Consider the following 25,581-nt stretch of genomic DNA (forward strand, 5'->3'; position numbering starts at 1 on the left):
ACATGGTATATCTCTCCATCTGTTTATCTTTGATTTTTTTCATCAGTGTTTTATAGTTTTCTGAGTACAAGTCTTTTGCCTCTTTAGGTAGGTTTATTCCTAGGTATTTTATTCTTTTTCTTGAGATGGTAAATGGGATTGTTTCCTTAATTTCTCTTGCTGATTTTTCGGTGTTAGTGTATAGGAATGCCAGAGATTTCTGTGCTTTAATTTTGTATCCTGCAACCTTACCAAATTCATTGATTAGTTCTAGTAGCTTTCTGGTGACATCTTTAGGATTTTCTATGTATAGTATCATGTCATCTGCAAACAGTGACAGTCTTACTTCTTCTTTTCCAATTTGTTTTCCTTTTATTTCTTTTTCTTCTCCGATTGCCATGGCTAGGACTTCCAAAACTATGTTGAATAAGAATGGCGAGAGTGGACATCCTTGTCTTGTTCCTAATCTTAGTGGAAATGCTTTCAGTTTTTCACCATTGAGTATGATGTTTGCTGTGGGTTTGTCATATATGGCCTTTATTATGTTGAGGTAAGTTCCCTCTATGCTCACTTTCTTTTTTTTTTTTTTTAATTAATTAATTTATTTTATTTATTGGTTTTTGGCTGTGTTGGGTCTTCCCCGCTGCGCGTGTGCTCTCTCTAGTTGCAGTGAGCGGGGGCTACTCTACATTGTGGTGCGCAGGCCTCTCACTGTGCTGGCCTCTCCTGTTGCGGAGCACAGGCTCTAGGCACATGGGCTTCCGTAGTTGTGGCTCGCGGGCTCTAGAGCACAGGCCCAGCAGTTGTGGCGCACGGGCTCCATTGCTTCGCGGCACATGGGAACCTGCTGGATCAGGGCTTGAACCCCTGTCCCCTGCATTGGCAGGCAGACTCCCAACCACCGCGCCACCAGGGAAGCCCTATGCCCACTTTTTGGAGAGTTTTTATCATAAATGTGTGTTGAATTTTGTCAAAAGCTTTCTCTGCATCTACTGAGATGATCATATGGTTTTTATTCTTCAATTTGTTAATATGGTGTATCACATTGATTGATTTACATATATTGAAGAATCCTTGCATCCCTGGGATAAATCCCACTTGGTCATTGTGTATGATGCTTTTAATATGTGGTTGGATTTTGTTTGCTAGTATTTTGTTCAGGATTTTTGTATCTATGTTCATCAGTGACATTGGTCTATAATTTTCTTTCTTTGTGACATCTCTGTCTGGTTTTGGTATCAGTGCAATGGTGGCTTTGTAGAATGAATCTGGGAGTGTTCTTCCCTCTACAAATTTTTGGAAGAGTTTGAGAAGGATGGGTGTTAGCTCTTCTCTAAATGTTTGGTAGAATTCACCTGTGAAGCCATCTGGTCCTGGACTTTTGTTTGTTGGAAGATTTTTAATTACAGTTTCAATTTCATTACTTGTGATAGGTCTGTTTATATTTTCTAATTCTTCCTGGTTCAGTCTTGGAAAATTGTACCTTTCCAGGAATTTGTCCATTTCTTCCAGGTTGTCCATTTTATTGGCATATTCTTGTTTGTAGTAGTCTCTTATAATCCTTTGTATTTCTGCAGTGTCAGTTGTGATTTCTCCTTTTTCATTTCTAATTTTATTGATTTGTGTCCTCTCCATTTTTTTCTTGATGTGTCTGGCTAAGGGTTTATCAATTTTGTTTATCTTCTCAAAGAACCAGTTTTAGTTTCATTGATCTTTGCTATTGTTTTCTTTGTTTCTATTTCATTTATTTCTGCTCTGATCTTTGTGACTTCTTTCCTTCTACTGACTTTGGGTTTTCTTTGTTCTTCTTTCTCTAGTTGCTTTAGGTGTAGGGTTGGATTGTTTATTTGAGATTTTTCTTCTTTCTTGAGGTGACTTGTATTGCTATAAACTTCCCTCTTAGAACTGCTTTTGCTGCATCCCATAGGTTTTGGGTCATCTTGTTTTCATTGTCATTTGTCTCTAGGTACTTTTTTATTTCTTCTTTGATTTCTTCAGTGATCTCTTGGTTATTTAGTAGCACACTGTTTAGCCTCCATGTGTTTGTGTTTTTTACAGTTTTTTTCCTGTAATTGATTTCCAATCTCATAGCATTGTGGTCAGAAAAGATGTTTGATATGATTTCAATTTTCTTAAATTTTCCGATGCTTGATTTGTGACCCAAGATGTGATCTTTCCTGGAGAATGTTCCGTGTGCACTTGTGAAGAAAGTGTATTCTCATTTTTGGGTGGAATGTTCTATAAATATCAATTAAATCTATCTGGTCTATTGTGTCATTTAAAACTTTTGTTTCCTTATTTATTTTCTGTTTGGATGATCTGTCCATTGGTGTAATTGGGGTGTTAAAGTTTCCTACTATTATTGTGTTACTGTCGATTTCTCATTTCATTGTTGTTAGCATTTGCCTTATGTATTGAGGTGCTCCTATGTTAGGTGCATAAACAATTATAATTGTTATATCATCTTCTTGGATTTATCCCTTGATCATTATGTAGTGTCCTTTTGAAATGTTCATTTTTATGAAGTAAATAGGGAGGGAATCTCTGAAGAGCTTTGTGAAAAAGCACTCCCTGGAACTTTGTCTTAACAACCTCTATCCAAGATTTTTTATCTAGACAAGGCTTAAGGAGATTTGGTCTGTCGTCTTAATTCAAGATATATTTAGCAAGCCCCTATAGCGGCCAAGCTGCTGAATATAGAAGTAAGTGAGACTGTCTGTTCCTAGAAAATATTCAGTCCCATAGGGAGAATGAAACAAGTACTTAAACATCTGTAGTATGTGACACATAATAAACATCATTAGAGAGGTGAAACAAGGTGCTCTTGAGGTATAAAGGAGAAAGAAAAGTCATGTATTGGCTGCAAATCAAGAGATATTTCAGAAAGCTAACTCTTCCTGAATGACAGGTACACCCGTGAATGAAGCCATTTGTCTGTGTTATACCCATGGTGATTTGAATAAACAGAATTTCAGCATGCTCATATGAGATGGATGTGAGAGGGCATTCCCCCAAAGGAAAACATTTTTTTTAAAAGGCAAGAATAAACATTTACTATGCAACAATTACTAGTCATGTAATTTACCTTGAGAGCAAATACATGGAAAGAATCTATCACCATCAGGAAAAGATGATTTTGAAGGACTTGTAATACCAGATTTACTTCTGCTGCATTATATATGTATATATGTATATGTGGTTCATCACAAAGCAATTTATAACTAATATGTTAAATAATATTATTTTTTATAATGATCCCTTCATAGTATCTAATTGCTTTATTTTATATTGCATTTTCAGTCTTTGTTATCCTAATGATCTTCTAACACCTCACCTTTACTATCAAGACACTATTTCTTCTGCTTTCAGTTTCACTGTTTACTCTGGAGGCTTGGTGCATAACTTTCATTGTGCACTTCTCTTCAGTGCCCTCCTGGCTAGTATTTACTTTTCCCTGGGTACCCCATCTTCTTCCTTTTGATTTACTCTTTCAGTTTGCTTTTGTACATCTGCAAGTAACTTCCCAGTTAAAGATGGATAGCAGATAAGATTTCTTATGTTTAATCCTGAACTCATACTTTAAAATTTTATTTTAGTGGACATATAACTCATAGGGAAAATTACTTACGTTTAAAGCTTTAGAGTCGTTTTCCATTTTCTATTGTCTTTTAGTATGCAGTTTTTCTCAGGCAAACTGATGCCATTCTTACTTTTGTTCAGTTTTTGTTTTCTATCTCGGTATTTATTTTTGTGGTTGTTTTTTCTTTCCTTTCTGTAAGCTATTTGTTATTTTTTTCATCCCTGGTATATGGAAAAAAAAATCACTGAGATTTTAGTTGAAGTCATTCTGTCCATGTGTTGTGTGTATGCGTGTGTATACTTAATCCTTTTCTGTGCTTAGTGGTCCTGTCAATTTTAAGGCTCCTGTCACTTTTTGTTACTGTAAAATTTTCTGCTATTAGTTTCTTATAATCTGTACTATATTTTCTCTTTTCAGGAATTCCATTATTTGTCTATTTGACAACATGGAGTATACCTTTATGTCTCCCACATTTTCAGTTTCTTGTTTTGCTCTAAATTCTACAAGGTTTCCTTAATTCTTCTGTCACTTTTTCAGCTCTCCTAATTTTGAAGGGGTATTTCTTTTTTTTGTAATTTTTTTTCCTGACTTTTCATAGAACCCCATTCTATTTTTTATGAATACAAAATCTAGAATTGTTCTAAGGATACCAATTAGATATAGTTTTTTTTTTTCTCTCCAATGTTTGAAATATCATTCTTTCATCTGGGATCAGAGGTTAGCTTTCTTATTTGTGTTGAAAGCTTTTTTCACATGTTTGGTGATCCTGGCAGACTTCAGCTAGTAATATGCTGGCAGGAATTTAGCTATTATGTAGGTATCCCCAAACGCATAACATGAAACATGCATGGAGACTCTATAACTGTGACAGGTATCCCATCATTCTGTTTCTTCTAAGACTATTTGTTCAAACTCTTTAGAGATGACTTATTTTGGATCTGTATGGTTTTCCTTGTAATTGGACTAGAAAGACTAGGTCAAGAGTGGGTGGACCATTGCACTTACATGCACTCAGTCCCTCAAGTTCCCACCCCCTCTTCTCATACCTACCTCTGCCGTCGCTATATTTCTGGAGTCCAGCATTTCTTGATATTCTTCAGGGCCATTCTACTATATCCTCTGCTACTGTTAACATTGTTTAAACCTTTGTTTTTATCAGTCCACTCATCTCTGTCTATTTTTTGTCTTCCAGAGAAGTTTTAGAGTTTCTTACCCACATCCTACATATTACATTCTGTTTATTGATGTATATACTTTTCTATTTTCTACTTCACCCTTATTATAGTGTATTCTTAAGTGGGACAGATTATAAGCATATGTTCTTGATTTACCTTCTTAAATCATAAGTTGACACCATTGTTTTTCTTTTTTAATCAGGGAAGTGATTATTATCTGAGATGTGTTTTAGAAAAATAACATAGTAGTGTGCAATATGGATTGGAGTGGGTACAGGGAATATAGATTTTGAAGTTGAGTCTACTCAGTGTGTCAAAAGAGATATAATAAGGATGGGAACAGGGGAAATGGAAAGGTAGAGCTTTTTAGATTTGAATTTATGGAATCTATCAACTTTACCAATGTGCTTTGGACCATATTTTGCTGGTCTATAAGTGCTGGAAGTTAAAGAAAAAACAACATATCAAATACCATATAAGACAAAATAGAAAAAAAGCTACATGATTAAAAGTCTGATTTTTTTAAAACCATTTTATTGTGAAAAAATATAATATATATTGAAAACTTTATGAACCTGTTAGTACAGTTTAACAAATTGTTATAAACTGACCGCTTGTTCTAATTACCATGAAAACATAACAAATAAACCTAAAACTTGCAGTCTAAAATATCCGTTATTATGCTTATGAATTCTGTGAGCAAGGAATGTAGACAGGGGCACCAGGAGTTGGCTTTTCTCTGTTATACTGTGTCTGACTTCAGCTAAAAGGCTTGAAGGCTTATTCACTCATGAGCTTGGTGATTAATGTTGGCAGTTGGCTGGATGCCTCAGTTCCTTTCCAATAAGACCTCTCCATGTAGTCTCTCCATGAGGTCCCTTTTCATGGGCTAATTTGAACTTCCTCACACCATAGTAATTGGATTCCAAAGGCAAGTATCCTGACAGAGAGCAAGGCAGAAGTTTTATCCTATTCATGACTTAACTCACTCCGTATACTACTTGTCTAAGCAGTCACAAACACCCGTTTTCTATTAGAGGTGTTAGTCACAATGGAAGGTCATAGAGGTTAGTGTTGCCATCTGTGGAAAATATCACCCAGATCAAGAATTAAAACATTGCTAACAGGGTATAATCTACTTCTTTATCTTTCTTGATACCAAATTTTTGCATTGCCTTAGAGGTAATGACTGTCTTGATTTTTATAGTACTTATTTACATTTCTTTAAAATTTTGCTACCTTTATGTTTATCAATAAATAAATACTTTACTTTTGGCTAGCTTTTAGACACTATGTGTATAAAATCATATTGCAGTTATTCTTTTGTATCTTGTCTTTTTAAATCAACATTATGTATGTGAGAGCCACGTTGTTGCATGGAGGTCATTCTGAAGGTTACTGTGTATTAGAGTACATTCAGCTCCAGTATTAACCATAGCTGTCACCTTTTGTTTACTTCTGGGGTACCAGCTAATAATGAGCTCAACATGAGGCATCTGATGGCCCCCAACGGCCCTCATCTGGATGTGATCTTGGCCTGTGTCCTATGCGCAGGGTGTAGGAGACACCTAGCCAAACAGGACTGTATCCCTGAGGCCTCTGCTGGAGCAGGTGGGGCACTAGAAATGGTAGGGGTGGTAGGGACTGGCAGGTCTGAATTGTTGTTCTAGTTGTAAGGTTTTCCATAGGCCAACCAACACAGCATTGGGTTGCTAGTTTATCTTTTTAGCTTGGGTTCCAGTAGCAATGAAGTCAAACCACATTTGCTTCCTGGTTACCTTTACTGGACCCTTTACAGCAGATTGGGATAGGCTTTTGGCTTCTTAAGCTCCCTCTGTCTCAGGTCTTTCCCACAGCCACCTGTACCTATTCCGGGGATTTGTCAGTTTCCCCCAGATCAGCAATGAATTGTTGCACCATGTATATCTTGTTCCACAACTGAGCTCAGCATGGATATCAGCATCCCATACCAGCTACTGACGGTGGACTGGAGTAATTTGGCTTTCATTCCTATAGTGAATGTGGCCCAATCAGGGCCTTCAAAGACAGGGGTATGGATGGTCTGTCTCATTCCCAATGCCCTTAGAGTTTGTCATACCTCATCTATAGATTTCGGGGGTCCCACATGCCTGGAAAGATCCCGGTCATTGGGCCAGGCTGCCTTGCAGGCTAGAATGATACAATCTATAAGGGAGAGAGTCCCTTGAACTCCCTAAATGCCATCCAGGTGCTGCTGGAGGGCAGGGTGTGTGGTGATGTTGCTCCTCCTCTGTCTTCTGCCTGGTCAGAGAAATGCCGCAGCTCCCTGTATCCCACAGGATATCCCATATCCCCAGGTATGCACTAGCCGTACCTGGTACTTTCCCTGGTCTTTTGTTGGAACTTGGCAGCTATATCAGTAAGCTCAGCAAGTATATATTTTCTCATCATGAATGTTTCCTGACTCTTAGGCTGCCCTGCTGGCTGGGGTTGTTGTCTCTGGGCTTTTGCTTTCCTTCGTATTAGGGATCAGATGGCAGGGGGTGCTCCATTTGTTTCACTGTCGATTACCACAGCATCCTTCTCTTTGTTCTTCTGACTTTCCCAGAGATTCCACCTCTTAGCATCCCAATCAGGCTTTGTAACAAATGCTCAGATCTTAATCCAAGGCAGTTTGTATCCCCCTAATTTTGCAAACGACACACTTATTATCCTACTCTCCCACTTTGTCTGCCAGCCCTGAAGCTGGCAGAGTAGTGGACAACTTCAAGTCCTTCTCTAACTTCACCTCTTCCAACTTTCTAACTTGAGCTTTAGCCTCTCATTGGGCATCGGGTGTCCAGCTGAACTGCCCATGGTGAAGGCCAGCCCACTGTTGCAGCCATTGGTTTCCCTTCTCTGCTATAGTGTGCTATGTGCAGTTCCTCAAACAAGTGTATTAAACCAGCTGGCATTTTGGGGGCATCCCCGAATTCACATGGTGACTCATGAGCATCTAACATTCAGGCCACCTCTCCCCACATAGAGGTCAATGGCCAACTCAGGATTTCACTCCTCAGATGCCTCTTTCCCAAGACCCATTTCTTCAGTCTCCTGGCTGGCTTACCAATTGTTGGTTCACAACCTCACAAGTTCCCTGGGGGAAATTCAACAATGGCGTTCATATACGAAGAGACCAAAGGAAGAGGCAGACTGCTCCAGATTGATAGGGTGCAGTTTTATTAAGCAAGGGAACTTACATATGAGACTTGTCTTGGATGGCTGCAAGATGAATTGATCTCTGCACCCACTCGCCAGATTCTTATGAGTTTTATACAGAGGCCTTAATGAGATTAAGTCACATACGTGGGCCAGATGGTCTTAATAACACAGTACTTCCTCAAGGCTGTGTCCTTGAAGTAGCTCCTAGCACAGGAACAATGTGCAGACTATACACTCCAAGGACAGGGGAAGGGGCAAGGTGCCTCTGTTTGCCCAAGACCAGCTAGAAGGTCATCTGGCAGTCATATCCTCTTGAAGATCTCGATGACCTCCTTCAACAGGATCCTAGCAGAGAGATTCCTTCAAGTCTGGAGGCTCAGCAAATACCACACTACTGCTTCTGCTTGACAACCAGGTTGGTTTTAAGAACACACAGAATGTGGAGTGTATCCCACTGTCCTTAGAGCCATGTGGCTGGTGAGAAACATTTTCATTTCTGCAACTGAGTGGGATGTGTACACCAGAGACTCACTTAGGATCTGCACTCTGACCAAAGAGAGCATCAGGAAGGAGACTGTTCCCCTGAGGAAGGATTGATTTGTGTGCTGTTATCAATCAGTTCAAAACTGGTTAAGGACTAATTTGTTTTATTAAAAAATAAAATCTGAAATACTCATTTTGTCACAAACAAACAGAATATATATATATATATATATATATATAAATATCTCCCTACCTAGGAATATATTAGCTTGGATTGGTGTTTTCAGCAGAGGACAGGGAGAGGGATTTGGAAACTCACTGTATAGTGTGTAGAATTGTACTTTATCCCCCTATTTTCAGTGCCCCTTTGTTGCTTTCATCCCTCTTTTTGGTAAACCTCAGTTTGGGTCCCTCTAGTTCATTTCTTTAGACCGAGGGTTGGCAAACTTTCTTCTGTACAGGGACAGATAGTAAATATTTTTGACCTTGTGGAACATACGGTCTCTGTTACAACTACAGTTGACCCTTGAACAATATGGGTTTGAAATGCAGTGGTCCACTTGTACAAGGATTTTTTTTTTCAATAGTAAATAACACAGTACTACACGATCCATGGTTGGTTGACGTGGATCTGTGGATACAGAGGAACTGTGGATACAGAGGGTCAACTATATGTTATATGTGGATTTTTGACGGCACAGAATGTCAGCACCCCAACCCCTGCATTGTTCAAGGGTCAACTGTACTCAATTCCACAGATAAGCAGCCATAGACAATATGTAAAAGAATAGGTGTAGCTATGTTTCATTAGTTATTTACAAAATCAGTGCAGGATAGGTATGACCAGCAGGTTGTAGTTCTCTGACTTGTGATCTACAGTATAAAACTCAAATTTTCTGCATGATGAGAGAGAAATAGTGTATGGAATGTAGATGGAAGGTTAACTTCTTTTCCACATCCCACTCAAAATCTGAATTTTAACCTCAAACTCACTACCACTTTCCTACACTTCCTAAGCCTCTCTGAGGTTCTGCAAGAAAATTTGTTTACGTCCTATCAGTTTATGCCCATGTAGGAACTTACGTATTCTCAGAAGTTCTCGGAAGTTATTTGTTGTGAAAAGTCAGTAATTTCTCATATACCTGTTTTCAGTCTTTGCAAAAGGTAAAGGATACAAAACAGACTACTTTTATTGACTCTTTTTTATTTTATCTCTTGCGTTTACCCTTTTGAGTTTGCACTATATACCTGTGCTGTATTTTATTAGAGTAATCAGAAAGAAGTAGAAGGAAGAGCACGTCTTGTCTTCTGCCAGAAGCTGACCTCCTCCTCTCTGAATCCAGATTTCTACTGGATAACTTCCGCAACTTTCAAGTGTTAATTTTAGTATAGTAATAGCTATTCAATGATAATCTAATCTCTTTATGAAGCTCTTTTTTTAAAAAGTGAAATTGTATTGAATGCATGGTGAGCGTGACATTCTGCAACTATTTATTTGTTGTAACTGAATCATGAATGTTGACATTGCCCCTTATCCAGAAGATTTTCTTAATCTTTTCTTCTTTTAGAATGGAATAAATATAGCAAACATGAATAATAACTAGAGATTGAGGCCTGTGTGGCTTTTTTTCTACCTAGTTAAAGAAGATAAATTATTATAGCTACACTAGATTTTGCAAAGGCGTGTGTTAATAATCAAACCAATTTGACTCAATTTGATAACTACTACTGTAATAAACAATGGACTGTTCCAATTTATTTATTATTATTATTTTTTTTGGTATCGCTTACACCATGATATTTTTTGACTTAATTTTTAAAATAAAATATTTCAGATTGTTCACCTTGGTTATCATCTGGATATAATCTAAGTTTATATAATGAAGATTGTGTATTAATTCTACTATAATTATCAGTTGTTTAATTTTTCAATATCTTTACATCTTATAATTTTGCCAATAGGCTTCTTACCACCAAAGAATATTAAAGAGAAACTAAGACTGAAAATAAGATCCTCTAATTTTTTTTACTTTCCTCTAATAAGAACAGTAGGATGATATTTCAGAATATGAACAAGTACCAAAGTTTAACTGTCCACAGGAGTTTATGTACATCTTGAGGGTTTGTTTTTCCATTTTAGAGCAATAAGATAATTGTATAAATCAAGTTTAATCCAGTCTATTTCCCATCTTTACTGGTGTAAACTAGGGTGACATAATGTGTCTAGTTTTATTCTATCCATTTTATTCTGCTATATGGGGAAAAAACCTTACATTAAGGTATATTTATGATCTAAAAGGAACTTTTCCATCTCAGCAAGCTGTAGGGGCTGATAAGTCCTTCAGCTGGTCACCCATAAACCATCGTGCAGTGACAAGTTTTCTCTCACTGAGATATTCTGTAGCAATCTGCACAGAAGCCAGTGCACTATAGAAAGACCTGAGAAATGGTAAGCTCAATCATAAGACCAATTGCTCTCATGGTAAGAATCTGAATAGAGACCCTAAGTCTAAAATCATTGAATTTTATCTTGGCAGCACACACATACATTGATGGATGATTTACTGACCTGCAGTATAAACTAGACATTATACCATATTCTTATTTTTCTTATGAAGAGCCTAGGGCCCAGTAAATCTCCTGAGTTATTATACACATTTCTAAGAAATGTGTTCATTGTTTTCTGTAAAACTAAGCCTATAGTGTAGGCAGAAGATAATTGTATCCCATACAATATTACTCCCAACCAAAGAGGTAATCTTAAATGAAAAATATTAAGGTAATTAGTTCACTCTCTAAGTTTCAGAGGTTTTACCACTGTGTATCCATCCTATCAAGCAGAAATGGTTGACCTTATAGAATGGTGGATTGACCTACTAAAAGTTATATTGGGTGGGCCAAAAGTTTGTTCATTTTTTTCTGTAAGATGGCTCTAGTAGCACTTAGTTGTCTTTAACTTCATTCGAAAAAATTTTGTTAGAGTGTATGTGGCAGCTGTCATATCAGCGTGCATTTAAAAAAAGGCTTATCAAAATTGGTGAATTTTTGTGTAGCCATTTTAATATTGAAGATGGAAGAAAAAAAGCAACATTTTTGGCATATTATGCTTTATTATTTCAAGAAAGGTAAAAACACAACTGAAGTACAAAAAAAATTTGTACAGTGTATGGAGAAGGTGCTGTGACTGATTGAACGTGTCAAAAGTGGTTTGCGACATTTCATGCTGGAGATTTCTTGCTGGACGATGCTCCATGGTCAGGTAGACCAGTTGAAGTTGATAGTGATCAAATCGAGACATTAATTGAGAACAATCAACGTTATACCATGTGGCGGGAGATAGCCGATGTACTCAAAATATCCAAATCAAGCATTGAAAATCATTTGCACCAGCTTGGCTGTGTTAATCTCTTTGATGTTTTGGCTCCACATAAGTTAAGCAAAAAAAAACCTTCCTGACTGTATTTCCTCATGCGATTCTCTACTTAAACATAACGAAAACGTTCTGTTTTTAAAACAAATTGTGATGGGTGATGAAAAGTGGATACTGTACAATGTGGAACAGAAGAGATCGTGGGCCAAGCTAAATGAACCACCACCAAGCACACCAAAGGCCGGTCTTCATCCAAAGAACGTGATGTTGTGTATATGGTGGGATTGGAAGGGAGTCCTCTATTATGAGCTCCTTCCGGAAAACCAAATGATTAAGTCCAACAAGTACTGCTCCCAATTAGACCAAGTGAAAGCAGCCCTCAGCGAAAAGCATCCGGAATTAGTCAACAGAAAACGCATAATCTTCCATCAGGATAACTCAAGACCGCATGCTTCTTTGATGACCAGGCAAGAACTGTTACAGCTTGGCTGGGAAGTTCTGATTCATCCGCCTCATTCACCAGACATTGCACCTTCAGATTTCCATTTATTTCAGTCTTTACAAAATTCTCTTAATGGAAAAAATTTCAGTTCCCTGGAAGACCGTAAAAGGCACCTGGAACAGTTCTTTTCTCAAAAAGATAAAAAGTTTTGGGAAGATGGAATTATGAAGTTGCCTGAAAAATGGCAGAAGGTAGTGGAGCAAAAGGATGGCTATGTTGTTCAATAAACTTCTTGGTGAAAATGAAAAATGTGTATTTTATTTTTACTTAAAAACCAAAGGCACTTTTTGGCCAACCCAATATTAATATGCTTACTGAGGGTGGACGAATGTCCTACAAATTCAGTATATGCTTTGAGCTAGCAACCAGTAAATAGTTTTCTTTCTCCTCTTAGTGTAAAATATGAGTCCAGAAACCAAGGGTAAATGTGGGAGTGGCTCTCTATTGATTCTAATTATCACCAATGTTGCTTTCCATCTTCACAGGGTTAAATACTGTTGGTCTAAAAATTTTACTTTTCAAAGAATAATATATCCACTAATATAAACAGTGTTTTCACCAGACTGCATACTGAGACGACCACCTGATCCCTTATGACATTGAACTAATGCAGAGGTACAATGTACTGCAATATTCCTATCAGTGATTAACATTAGTTTAGTTTATTTTAAAGCATATCTTCATTTACCCCTCCTGATCTACTCTTCAATATCCCTACTCTTCACTCTGTTCTGGGATGCTGAATGGTATAAACCACATCAATAATCTCTGATTTCAGGTTGGTTTCAGCCAATGGAAGAGTCCTGGCAGAAGATCCCAAGGTTGGGTATTTGTGTCCCAGAACTCTCCCTTTAAGATTGCCTCATGCTAGCTACTCCCCTGTACTAAAGGTCACTACTTCTTTGGAGGCAGGTGATCTTACAGATCCTTTTCAGTTTATATTCATTACATTCCTTTGTCCTCTTGACATGAGCATGGTAATAGCTCAATTGCAATTGAACCACAGGTTAATGTACTATTTTACTTGGAGTTGTCAAGCAAGGGTAAGCATGTCTTCATTTGTTTAAGTATATTTTGTTGAAACGTGGTTACATCATATTGAAGAATGCTGATACTGTAATTGTTATTTGGAAGGTAATGTTATTTGGGATGTAAATATGGATAGAAGGAGCTGTAGGGATGCTTGTAGCCAAGGAGGTAGAATGTGCCTGATTGTCTCTTGGCAGCTGGGCAGCAAAGTCCCTCTTCTGCACTCTCTACATTATCACAAAAAATGAAAGATTGGGAATTATGTTCTCAGAGCCCTTGCTAGCAAGAATCTAGGTTAGATTCTGCAAGATATTCATTTGAGATTTGGAAGGCAGGAAAGAAGCAAAAACCATGTAAGAGTAACCTCTAGCAGTGGCAAGCATGGTCCCGAGCACTGGTGGACGACGTGCATCTTATGGGAGCTTCCTGGAGATTACCTGCTTTAGTTCTGCGAGTTGCTCTGACCTAACTGTTGGTTTTCTTGTGGTTACTAAAACTCCCCAATTTCATCAAAACCAGCTGGATCAACCTTCTTGATCATCATTTTCTGGTCCTTCCAACATTTTTGGAAGCATCTAATTCTCTCCATTATATTTTTTTCTGTGTGGAAGGCATAGAGTAGTTTCTATTTTCCTGAATATTCCTGATTAATACAGCTGATATATATTTCCTTTTACTATGTATACACATATATTTATACATACGTGTATGTGTGTGTGTGTGTGTGTGTGTATATATATATATATATAACCAGAATAAAGGCACTAAGGAAGATGAATTATTTATACTTTCAATTAATTCATGGTATGCTGTGAATAGAGAAATAAATTATAATGCCATGTTAGAAGTATGCCTAGGCTCTGTGACTGACTAGAAGATAAGACCAGTGTCAACTGAAAAAAATGCACTATGTGAGAGTTGTGAGTTAAGTTTTATTTGGGGCAAAATGAGGGCTATAGCCCAGGTGATAGCATTTCAGATAGCTCTGAGAAACTGCTCCTGGGCAATAGTCCTCATTTTGTCCCAAATAAAAATTAACTCACAACTCTTACATTGTGCATTTTTTTTAGTCGACGACACCAGTTAGAATACTCCAGTTAAGAAGTATCAGGGAGGGTTCACTCCAGGTGAGTTTAAGCTAAGTCTTACTGTATGACTAAGAATTAATCAATTGAACAAGAACTAAAGAGAGCCTCAGTAGAGGAAGACTATGAGAAGTGTGACATTGAAGGAACAGGAGCCTAATGTGTGAGAACTACATGCATTTTGATGTTGCAGGAACATTTTAGAGTGGTGAGAGATGATGCTGGGCCTAGGTCATGTAAAGATGTGTTGCCATTTTAAAGCTCTTGGAGTTTGTCCTATATGTAATGTGAAACTAAAACTGGAAGTTTTCCAGCTGGAAATGAAATAGATGGATTCAAGGCTCATGAATTAAGCATCATCACAGGTTTTTCTTATAAGCGTGTCAGCAAATTGTATCTTGCTATTGTTATATTTATTTTATAAAAAAAAAAAATCACTACCTACAGGACATGTTGATTGTCCCTTAAAATATTGCAGATTAATTTATATATGAGTAAAGGGCTCCTTCCCTAACTATACTATAAATTAGGAACTGACTGTAGTTATGAAATATGATGGCAGCACTTAGACTTTTCATTGGCTAATTAAATTTAAGTTCTGTTTTTGAACTTTTGCTCTACTTGGCCATTCATCACAATTATAGCAAAACATTCAGAAGGGAAACAGTTCTAACTTGAAAGCTCTCACAGGATACTAAGTTACACTTCTAGACATTCAATCTAATTTGTACATGAAGTCATTGTGAAGACTTTCTTAATCATTTAAATATTTATATATCATAAACAAACATTATTCTTTGATTTTTCTTCTTTTCACTCATGCAGACAGAAGTAATCTGTTTTTCACAGAATATCTAAGAGGTAAAATAAAATCTTAAGGCTTTAATTTTTTTTTTTTGAAAATTTGTACATGAGTGGGTAGAAACACATCGTTGATTTTTCCATTAATTTTTTAAGTTGAATAATAAGCACATAGGTTTAAAGGAAGAATATTTAAAATACTGATATCAAATCCCCAAATTACATTTCTACACTAAAACTTATTTAAAAATCACTGGCTATTGTTATCTGGTTACTTAGAAAGTGATCTATGAATATTTCATAAATACTATTTAGTTTAGTTTTATTACTTACCCCATTCATAAAGTTTCATTTCCAAAAGAGATATATAATTTAGTGTTTATGCAAATTCGTACTGATCCAATTTTTATTAGTTGGAGAGGTTTCATATTAAATTCTACTTAGTTTTCTGTAATAACCATATAACTCATTAAATTTATTTATTTGGATAGCTGGTTCAAGGTGTTAGCAAAAGGCATATGGGAGGCATTTGACACCTAGTGTCATGTATGAGAGGTTGTTAATTAAGTCATGTCAAAAATACAAACATGATTTTAATTTTGAAGAATCTGGTGTTATATTCTCTTTGGAATCAATTTATGCATTAACCTACTAGAAAAATAATTGCATTGTGTAGATTAAGAGATTGAAGCAAAAATCATCCATATGAAAATATTTTCAGGATAAGCATTATAATTCTTCTGTTTGACAACATAAAGATTAGGCCAAAACTTGGCCATCATCCTGCTAATATGTCTCACTATAATTTATAGCTCTGTCTAGGCCAGTGAGTTGAATAGGTAGATGTCATCTATCTGGTAAAACAGAGTCAGCATTAAGAACACTGTTATATTTGGAATACTATTTTCAAAATTAAATTTTCTATACTCATTCTTGGCAAGCCCTTACTTTTCTTGGAAGCAGGCAAAAGTGGTTATGTATTAGCATGAGAGTGAAAGTGGAATGCAGAAATGAAGGTCTTTGCAGAGAACAATCAATAGAAATGAGGTAACTGAATGAAAATCAAGGGTTTAAGCTATCAATTCATCAGTAGATTTCCCTTGGTAGTCATGGAATTTAAAGTTTTGACCTTCAATATAAATTGTTCCAAATTGAGAGTTAACTGAGATCCTATTAGGAAAAAGTTCATTATACTGTCTCTGTGTATATTAAAAACATACACATGCACAAACTAACAATATCTTAATAACCTAGTTACATGAACAACTAACACAACTAACTTGGATATAATATTATGTAATTTTGTTTTATCAATAAAATAAAGGACCAAAATTGATATAAGGAAAAACACAAATCAAACTTTAGATTTGTTTTTATGTGGAGTAATAATATAACTCCCTTTGCCTTCCAAGCCAGTGCAATATCATCTTTAACTTTATAAGGAAAATGTTTGATTTTCTACAAATATTTTCTACAATTGAGTCAAACTACCTTTTCAATTTACTTTTTTATATCTTATCCTAGTTTATCTCATGTTACTTACAGAACATTCTTAGAAGAGTTTCTCTAATTAAATAAATCTTATTGAAATAACTTCATTTGGGGGAATAGGCCCTTCCTTCTTCCTGAAAGCACTGTATTTACTCAAATATCTAATGTGCATCTAATTTGTGGAATGAAATATAAGATGATATTTCTGCCACACAAATATTTCTCTAATCTGGCTGTCATAGTCAGATATAGCAGTTCTGAAATCTAAAGATTTAGAAGCAGCAATTTAAGAGGTGCAAACTGATGAATTAAATGTCCACATTACTATGTTTTGCACATATTTAACTATTTTGTCAAGATCTTAGAAATATCACTACAAAAATATATCATCGATAGGATTTCTGGTAAATGGTCAATCTGACCTACATGTTAGCACTCATGGCTCAGGTATTTCCTAGCCCAATTTATCAGGAAACACATGTAGATAAAATAAAACTATGCTATAAAATTGGGCATATTCAGTCAATATTTTTAAGCATCCAACTATGTATCTTATTATAATTAATACTCAGTTACTTTCACAAATTTTGAGAGTCAAATGTTATCTGGTGACTCAAAGCACAAGTATAATATTTTTGAACACAGAGATGAAAACACAAAGAAGTTAGTAGAAAATTTTTAAAAAGTAACATTTCTGGAGCTGATAATATTTACTGTGGTAGAGGCTTTCACATGATACACCTGACACGTAATTATAAAGAAAATTCCATACAACATAAAGAAATGCGGTTGAAAGTCAAATTTTTTAAGAGTTTGATGGCTCAAACTATAATATAGAACAATAATAAATACATATGTTTCTATATATTTGACATAACCATAATTATGTTTAAAAACTGAAAATGATAGACAGATTCTGATGTGAATTTCTAGTTTTCTGTCATTTTACATAAATTATTTAAAACACTCACATAGGAATAGCGAGGAAATGGCATTTCTTCAGTTTAGGTCTTCTGTGTTCTGCTCATCAACTTCTGATAGTCCTGAACTGTTGTGTATAGTATTCTTCATACATGTCTGGTTCATTGTTGAGTCCTCAGGATTTGATAGGAAACCTGGAATATAGACTGCACTTAATAAATATGGTTGAGTGACAAATTCAAATTTGGAAGTGGGTGCCACTTTTCATGTTGAAAGTAGCATAGTCTCAGTCATTAGATCCATAATTATTCAAAATGTATTAAATAACTTGGTTTTTATATCTGATATTTCTAAGGAATTTTAGTTAATCTCTGCAAAATGCATGTCACTACCTACTCAATATATAGGTTATGATTGTATTTTCTATCTTTTTGCAAGGAATTAAGGTAAATGAGTTTAAATATGTGATATTCTTTGGCCAGAGCTTGGCAAATATTTTAATTGCTGCTTTTTACTAATTACCTTTGACCTGAGCATGCTGGATCCTATGTTTGTGCACAGTGATGAAGGAGCAGAGAGTTGCTTTATTTTTTGTTTGTTTGTTTTGGTAAGAAAGAGTAAGTTCCTGAATGGGGTCTTAGCAGAAAATGGATCGACTACTCGGTAAAAACATGGATTCTATGAAACTTTTATTTTGCTCATTGAAGTCAATATTTTTGTTTTTGCTTTTGCTTTTCAGTGTAAAAATGGTTGCTGCTGCTTTGTATTGAGCAACTGGTGCATTAAATCACACCAGTGATGGGCATCTTGTATAGAATGAAGACTTACCTCCCCAGGAAGGGATTCTTATACTAACCAATTATTCATGTCATGGCATCAATTACCAATTCATTCTCTAACAGCATTATAGTGCAGGACTCAGGGTAGCAGTCCATATTATAACCTTTTTGGTTACTTTGAAATACTCTTATCTGCTTCAGATAAATTAGTCTTGATTCTATTTGGAGGAAAAAAATGGAATTTATGGAATCTCAAGCTCATTCCCATCTTGTCATTCTATGATAAATCATGTTGGTTACAAAGCCAATTGTCCTCAGGGGGCAAATATAAAATTGCTCTACAAATATATCTGAACCATGCATCTCTTGCTTCCAATAAATGTTTGCTTTTTAAACTCAGTCTCAATGTAGATGTTTTTCAGAGATGCAAAGCAACCTATATGTGTTTGTTAGTTTTGTAAAAACTACCTCTATTCCTTATTCCTTTAGTAATATACTTATACATCAAGTGGTATAACTAGGGCATTAAAAAAAAAAACCTTCATATTCTTTCTTAATCAGAGCCTTCAGTCTTAACCAATATATTTGGAATTGAACCCTGTAAATTTTTTCAAACCCTGTATTTTTAACCTGTTTCTTTTATCTCTATCCTAACTGCTTTAGAAGAAAATGAGACTCTTGCTCTGACAACCACCTTACCAAATTAAAACAACAACAAGAACAACAGACCTCAGGCTTTGATTCTCTTTACGTAAATAAGAACACCAATTAGTAACTTTAACTGATATGGCTCAGTTGTAAGCCATGGCTAATGTGCTCTAAAATTACCATAGTTGGAGTTAAAGATATTGTAATTCTATAAATAAAAAAGAAATAGTCTTACCTATGCTGATTTTCTAATATCCATGTAGGCAGTGCTTTGGTTTGGGACTGACAGATATATATATTTCTACCCTAGTTTCAATACCCTGGATGTGTGATTTATAATAATTTTTGTGGGAATTAACTTAAAATACTCTAATTTGCCTGGCATACATTTTTTTATATTTTACTCAGAAAACCATAGTTGTTATTGTTGTTCCCAATTATTGAAGCCATTCTCTTCCACTATAGCCACAATGATTGCAACAAGAAACTATTAAAATGACATGTGTTTTCTATTTTTGCAGTGGAACAACTGTCACTAAGAATAATGTCTATGAAATACAAAGTACAGTCAATGCTCTCAATAAATCTATAATCCAGTCATGACACAAGTAAATATCTGTATGTCAAGTGACACAGGAAACCACCAACACAGAGATTAAGAGACGGGAGTAGATCTTTGTGAACCTGAAGAGTAAGATAATAATACTAGCTAACATTGAGGACTCTCTCTATATTACCATACTTTAAAGACCCAAAGAAATAAAGCTGAAATATTAGTTCTCAATTTACAGAAATGGAAATTGAGGCTTAGGAAAGCTAATTGTCTTATCCAGAATCCCTCAGTTACTGAGCAAGATTTGGAATACAGGGAGTCCAATTTAAGAGCTTAGGTTCTTAATAATCACAAAATAGAACTTTTTTTTGGTTCAAGATTTTTAGGCAACAAAGGCGGCTTCAAGAGCCAGAACAAAGCAATAGTATGCTTGAACATGTGGTATTGTGGGAACAGTGAAGTCTCATCCAGTGACAGGGGAGATTTTAGATTGGGTTACTCAAGATGGGAATGGTAGAAATAGCCTGAAGACACGTTTGAATTCAGACAACAGAAGAATTTTTTCTAGCCTCAGCCAAAAATATGCACACAAGTATATACAGTTTCAGAAATTCTAATTGAAAGTATACAGAATTATTTTGTTTATCTAGTACTTTGACATCATCTTTCTGTTACTCAAAATTAGCTGAAAATATCCATCATTCACTGTTATTCATTCAATATTGCCATAATAGTGCTAGAGCTTACTTATATAGAACCTAGATTCAGTAAAAACTGACCTATTATATTGATAACTGATAATCATAATGATTACTCTGAGGCAAAGTAATATCATAAACCTGTGGAAAAGATTTTATAACTTAGCAATGTGCTATTTTTAAAAAAACTGGTTTCTATTGGTAGCATATTGCATACAACTTGTAATAACACCATTTAAAATTGATATTCTAAACATACCATTTCCAGGCATGTTAACTATAGTTTTTGTTGTTGTTGGGATGATAAGAGAGTTTGAGTGGAGAAGGAAGGTCCTTCATATTACTATTATTTTCTTGATATCATACAGTATAGTGGGTGGTGTTAATGTAAATAGTATATATGTGGAAAGTTCAGACAGGGGTTTTCAAAGAAATAATAACCTTGAGTTACACTCTGGATGCCCTCAAGATTTAATACAACCATATGTAAGTTGAAAATATATTAACTGTATATTTTAAGTGTAAAGTGATTTCATTTTCATGAACTATTCTTGTATTGCCTTCATTGTATACCATCAGTGATTTTGGTTGTATATAATCAACAATACACTCAGCTAGTCTATTGTGCAGGCAACAGAGAGAGGGAGGGGGAGGGAGAGGGAGGGAGGGAGGACTGACTTCATAGGATTCAGTTTTATCCAAATAAGTTCTTTCCCTTTTTAATGTATGATTATCGAGATTCTTAGCACTTATTAATGCCTATGGTTTTATCATATCATGTACTCTTGGTTTTTAAATGATAAATCTATAAAATTCAATAAAGCTTCCTTAGAGTCCTTCTATGCAACACCTGTTATTTTTGATACTTGTATGGAGTTTTATATTTTCTGTAAATTATCAAGCCAAATTACTTAAGCACATCTGCTCATCTAAGATATTTCATAAACAATAAAGATGGTTACAGTAGGATGGCTAATTTCCCAACATTAACTGCAGGATAGTCTCTGATTTTAGAGCACAAGAGCAAGATTATACTTTCCAGTAGGAAATAATTTGAAGGTATTTGCAGAACAGCTTTACTCTTTGTTTCAGTCTTTTAACAGCAATATATTAGATTATAACTGATTCTTAATGCAAAAGCAAAATATGAAAATCTAATTTACATGTCAAAGCAAAGACAAGATGGGAAGAGAGGTTAAGAGGCTAAATTAATCATTTTATATTTATAATTAGAATGTGTCTGTACCTATAATACATGACAATATACATACTTTTATATGAAAATAGTGATTATATCAGATCATGAGTTTGCTTTTCTTCCAGTGAAGGGGCTTCCCCTCATTGGCTTCATGTTATTTTCACTAATGAAGGAAGACATTATTGATGTCTTCAGAGAAACTTTCTTCAAAACCAACTCCTTGAAATTTGAAACTTATCTAATCAAAATATTCCACTTTAGAAGCAGTACCCACTCATTTTATTACTATAAGCTTAATGGTTCTAGAGGAATTGCATTTAATATTCCCTTTGAATCTGATTTTTCAAAATCAATTAATTCTTAATTCTAATTTCAGTTTTTCTGGGCCATTGATTCTTTTCCTCATTAGGCTCTTTTAATCACTTGACTTCCTCAAAAAGCAACAGTTGAAGTTTCTTAGAGAAAAGTTTCCTATGAAAAAAATTTAAATGAATATGAATGTATCAACCTAAATATGCCTTCACAACTAACACTTTTTTCTCTGCATTTTTCGTGCAAAGAAGTGTACACCAGACAAACATAATGAGTAACATCTCAAATTCCTTCTGCACATATCTCTCCAACCATCACTAGCACTCTTGGAGCCACCTGGCATTTTATAAGAATATTAAATGCAATGTTAATTTTGTACTGTGTCCTGCAGTGGATGTGGTAATTTTTTCAAAACATTGAAACAGACTAGAAAAAAATTATTTTCATATACTGTCAAATGCGTGAATAACTATTTTCTTAAATGTTTGTAGTCCTTTACTTAATTTGGATAGAGTGTGTGTGTGTGTGTGTGTGTGTTTATAAATTTTTTTTACTATCTTTTTGGGACTTATACTTACCCTTCTGATTTTTGCTATATTTCTCAAAAAAATTTCTATCTTCACAAATGTTCCTATTTTGAGAACATTATTTTACAAAGTTGTTTCTAGAGCCAGTGTTCCAGAGTCTATCAAATTTAATCCAATAATCCATAAATTCACAAAACTGCCTGAGATTTGGGGACAAATAATTATTTGTCAGGCTTGAGGAGACTGACAAAGTCATTGCTAGGTGACTCAGAACACTCATTTACTCACTGATTCATTCTTTCAAAAGTTTGAGCATCTGCTATGAATTGAGCAAGTGGTTTGGATCTTTGCATGATCTTGTGGAGTCAATTATCCGTGTTAATGACATTCAGAATCTGGAGCAGCCAAAACAATATTTCTCTTCCCATCCTTCTTTCTTACCCCCTTCTTCTCCCCATAAGCACTTTCTTTTCTTATGTGTTGAGTCATAAAAAGAAATGGAAGTTTATTTGTTCGGGACTTATTCCTTTAACTGATGAATGTCATTATCAATTTTTCTTTCTTCTCTCATAGTATATTGCTGATACCTCTATTAGAGTGTTGGTTCTTAGTCCCTCTATTCTCATCATATTTTTGTTACTAATTAGTTTTATATTGGCCCTCTCCCACCAATTATAGTGAAAGCTCTCTGAAGGCAGGGTATTTTTCAAATCCAATTTAGTTTTGGTACTTGGTGCTACACAAGGGTCTCAGATGAAATGGAGGCTTGCCAAAAAAGAGTCAAAGACATAACGAGAATGAATAATACCAAAAATGTTCAAATCACTTCAAGAACACTTTCTTTGGAGGCCAAATTTCTATAACTATCATTTAAAAAATAAATATAACACTTGCCTTTTTCTAAGTCATTTCTCTGCTTTAGTATCATTTCAATCTCTGTTGCCAGGAGGCTGGTGCCCAATATTTTTTCTCTCAAGGACTGTTCTCAAGATAGAATCCCACAGATGTAGAGAACAAATGTATGGACACCAAGGGCGGGAAAGTGGCGGGGGGGGGGGGGTGGTGGTGGTGGGTGGGATGAATTGGGAGATTGGGATTGACATATATAGACTAATATGTATAAAATAGATAACTAATAAGAACCTGCTGTATAAAAAAATAAATAAAATAAAATTCAAAAATTCAAAAAAAAAAAGAATCCCGCAGAGAACATGGAGGCACTGTTGGAAGGGAATACACTCTTGATAAGGATAATGTGTCACCATTCTAAAGTAGATGTGAAACTCAAGCAGGGGGTATATCCTTAGCTATAAGAACAGGCCTCCAATTTTGTAAGTTTCAGCATTGACAAACTAGTGTGAAATGTATTCTTGAGTCATAATACCAATTTGGTACCCTCAATTTTATATGAATTACCTAATTTTTTTGAGCAACTTTTAGATAATGTGATTATTGCTTTACATAAATTATTTCATGAAATCCTCAAGCAATACTGTAAGAAAGGGATTATCTCAAGTTTCTAGAAGAAACTGACATCAAAGAGATTAAGGAATTTGCCTGAGGCCACACAGTAAGTAAGTGAAGGACTCATATTAGCGCATAGTTTTTGTTTTGTTTTGTTTTTACTCCAAATCTATGTTCTTTCTACTGATTTGCATGCTTTCTGGATTCAGACAATTTCTTTCTAAAAGTTAGTTAGATGATAGGCTAGAAGTAAAGAGGAGTTGTTGGTGTTTATACCTATATTATTATTATTGTTGTTATTGTCACTATTATTATCATTTATTTTAAAAACATATACTCTATCTATCTATCTATCTAAAATATTTAATTCCCAGGATTGAGAACCACTGCATATGTAATACAAATGTGCACACAATGTAATGTGTAAAGAACCTTTTATAAAAATTCTTGATGTGGTCTATTTTCAGAGTAGTTTTTCCAAAAAGTTGCTTAGTTATCTGTAAGCACCGTAAATATGAACAGCATTTGTTAACTCTCCCTATGGTCTGAAAGCTCAGAACCTAACTATATCAGAGTAGGCTAGGATATTCTGCAGTAACAAACAACCTCAACATCTAAGCAGCTGCACACAGCAGTTCATTTCTCACAGGTGCAAAATCCACTGTGATTCCCAATACCATTCCAAGATTTTATATAGTGACAAAATGATCCTCATTGCTTCTTGTTGCCTTTTTTAGTCACTGTGACGAGGGAAGAAATCACAAGGAGAGCTCAGCTCCACTATTTGTCAGAATGGATGTGTATTAATCAAAGGCCATTTGTTAGAACTATTCACAAGTCCTCACATAATTTCAGGGAGGCTGGGTAATGCAGTGAAGCACATAGACTATGTGGTTGACAGTACTATCTCTGCCACAGTAACTGAACTAAAGGGACAGGTTCATTTGAGTTTAATTAGAGAGAATATGCAGGAGGGGAGTTGAGGTGCTGGAAGGCTGTGTATAGTAGTACAAGCAGTAGAATTTGAAATGTCCTATATAGCTTCACTCTCCTGAAGATACAGGTTTTCAGAAGATGCTTTTTTTCCTTCCCCCCTGAATGGGCTGCTATTTCTGTTCCTGTTTTCTTTCTTGAAAAATTATGTCTTGAAAATTTTGGAGTTGTATCTATATTAGAATGAAATGAAAGCAAGCAATTTCCTCCTTGCATTGGCAATATAGCCCAAGAAACACAGCGTGCGTCAAATGGCAAGAACAGTGTATGTCAGACACGTGGGGATGAAAGTCAGGTTGTTTGACATTATTTCAATGTGACTGCCTATGATAAAAAAAGATGAGTTAATTTGGATCTCCTATATAGTACCCATTAGATGAAAGTAATCTTACGATAAAAAGCTCTGAATGCATGGAACGTTTGTGTTTTTTCCTATCCTGGTTACTTTGGCACATACCTATGAAAATATACAGAAGCACATGATTCATCTAGGGAATTTGTTGTTAAGAGCAACAGCTCTAGGTAGTTTCCAGTATATAATGGTTAATGACAGTTTATAACTTTTCCTGAGAGTCACATGTGGAGAATCTTTGGCTAGTTTAAGGAGGAGCACCATTTTGAGCAACAAGAGGAAGCACATAATTTTTTTCAGTGTCAGGTACTAAAAATCGGTTGTTTTATCTACTAGCAATTAGTTTTCTCTGCTAAAGTTAGGTGTGTTTTATGGACTAGTCTATTCTAGGGGTTGTTCTCTTTTTACAAAGTCTTGCCTTACATTTATTCCTTATTTTGCTTTTCTCTTGGTCCTGTATC

The 25,581-nt window shown here is 35.4% G+C and overlaps 1 pseudogene; it reads left to right on the top strand.

Annotated features, from left to right (window-relative positions):
* The first annotated feature begins 6,683 nt into the window (after positions 1 to 6,683).
* Positions 6,684 to 25,581, top strand: part of LOC133084686 (peptidyl-prolyl cis-trans isomerase A-like) — a 69,579-nt pseudogene continuing 50,681 nt past the window's right edge.

Source organism: Eubalaena glacialis, chromosome 2, assembly GCF_028564815.1.
Source record: "Eubalaena glacialis isolate mEubGla1 chromosome 2, mEubGla1.1.hap2.+ XY, whole genome shotgun sequence".
Lineage (NCBI taxonomy): Eukaryota > Metazoa > Chordata > Mammalia > Artiodactyla > Balaenidae > Eubalaena > Eubalaena glacialis.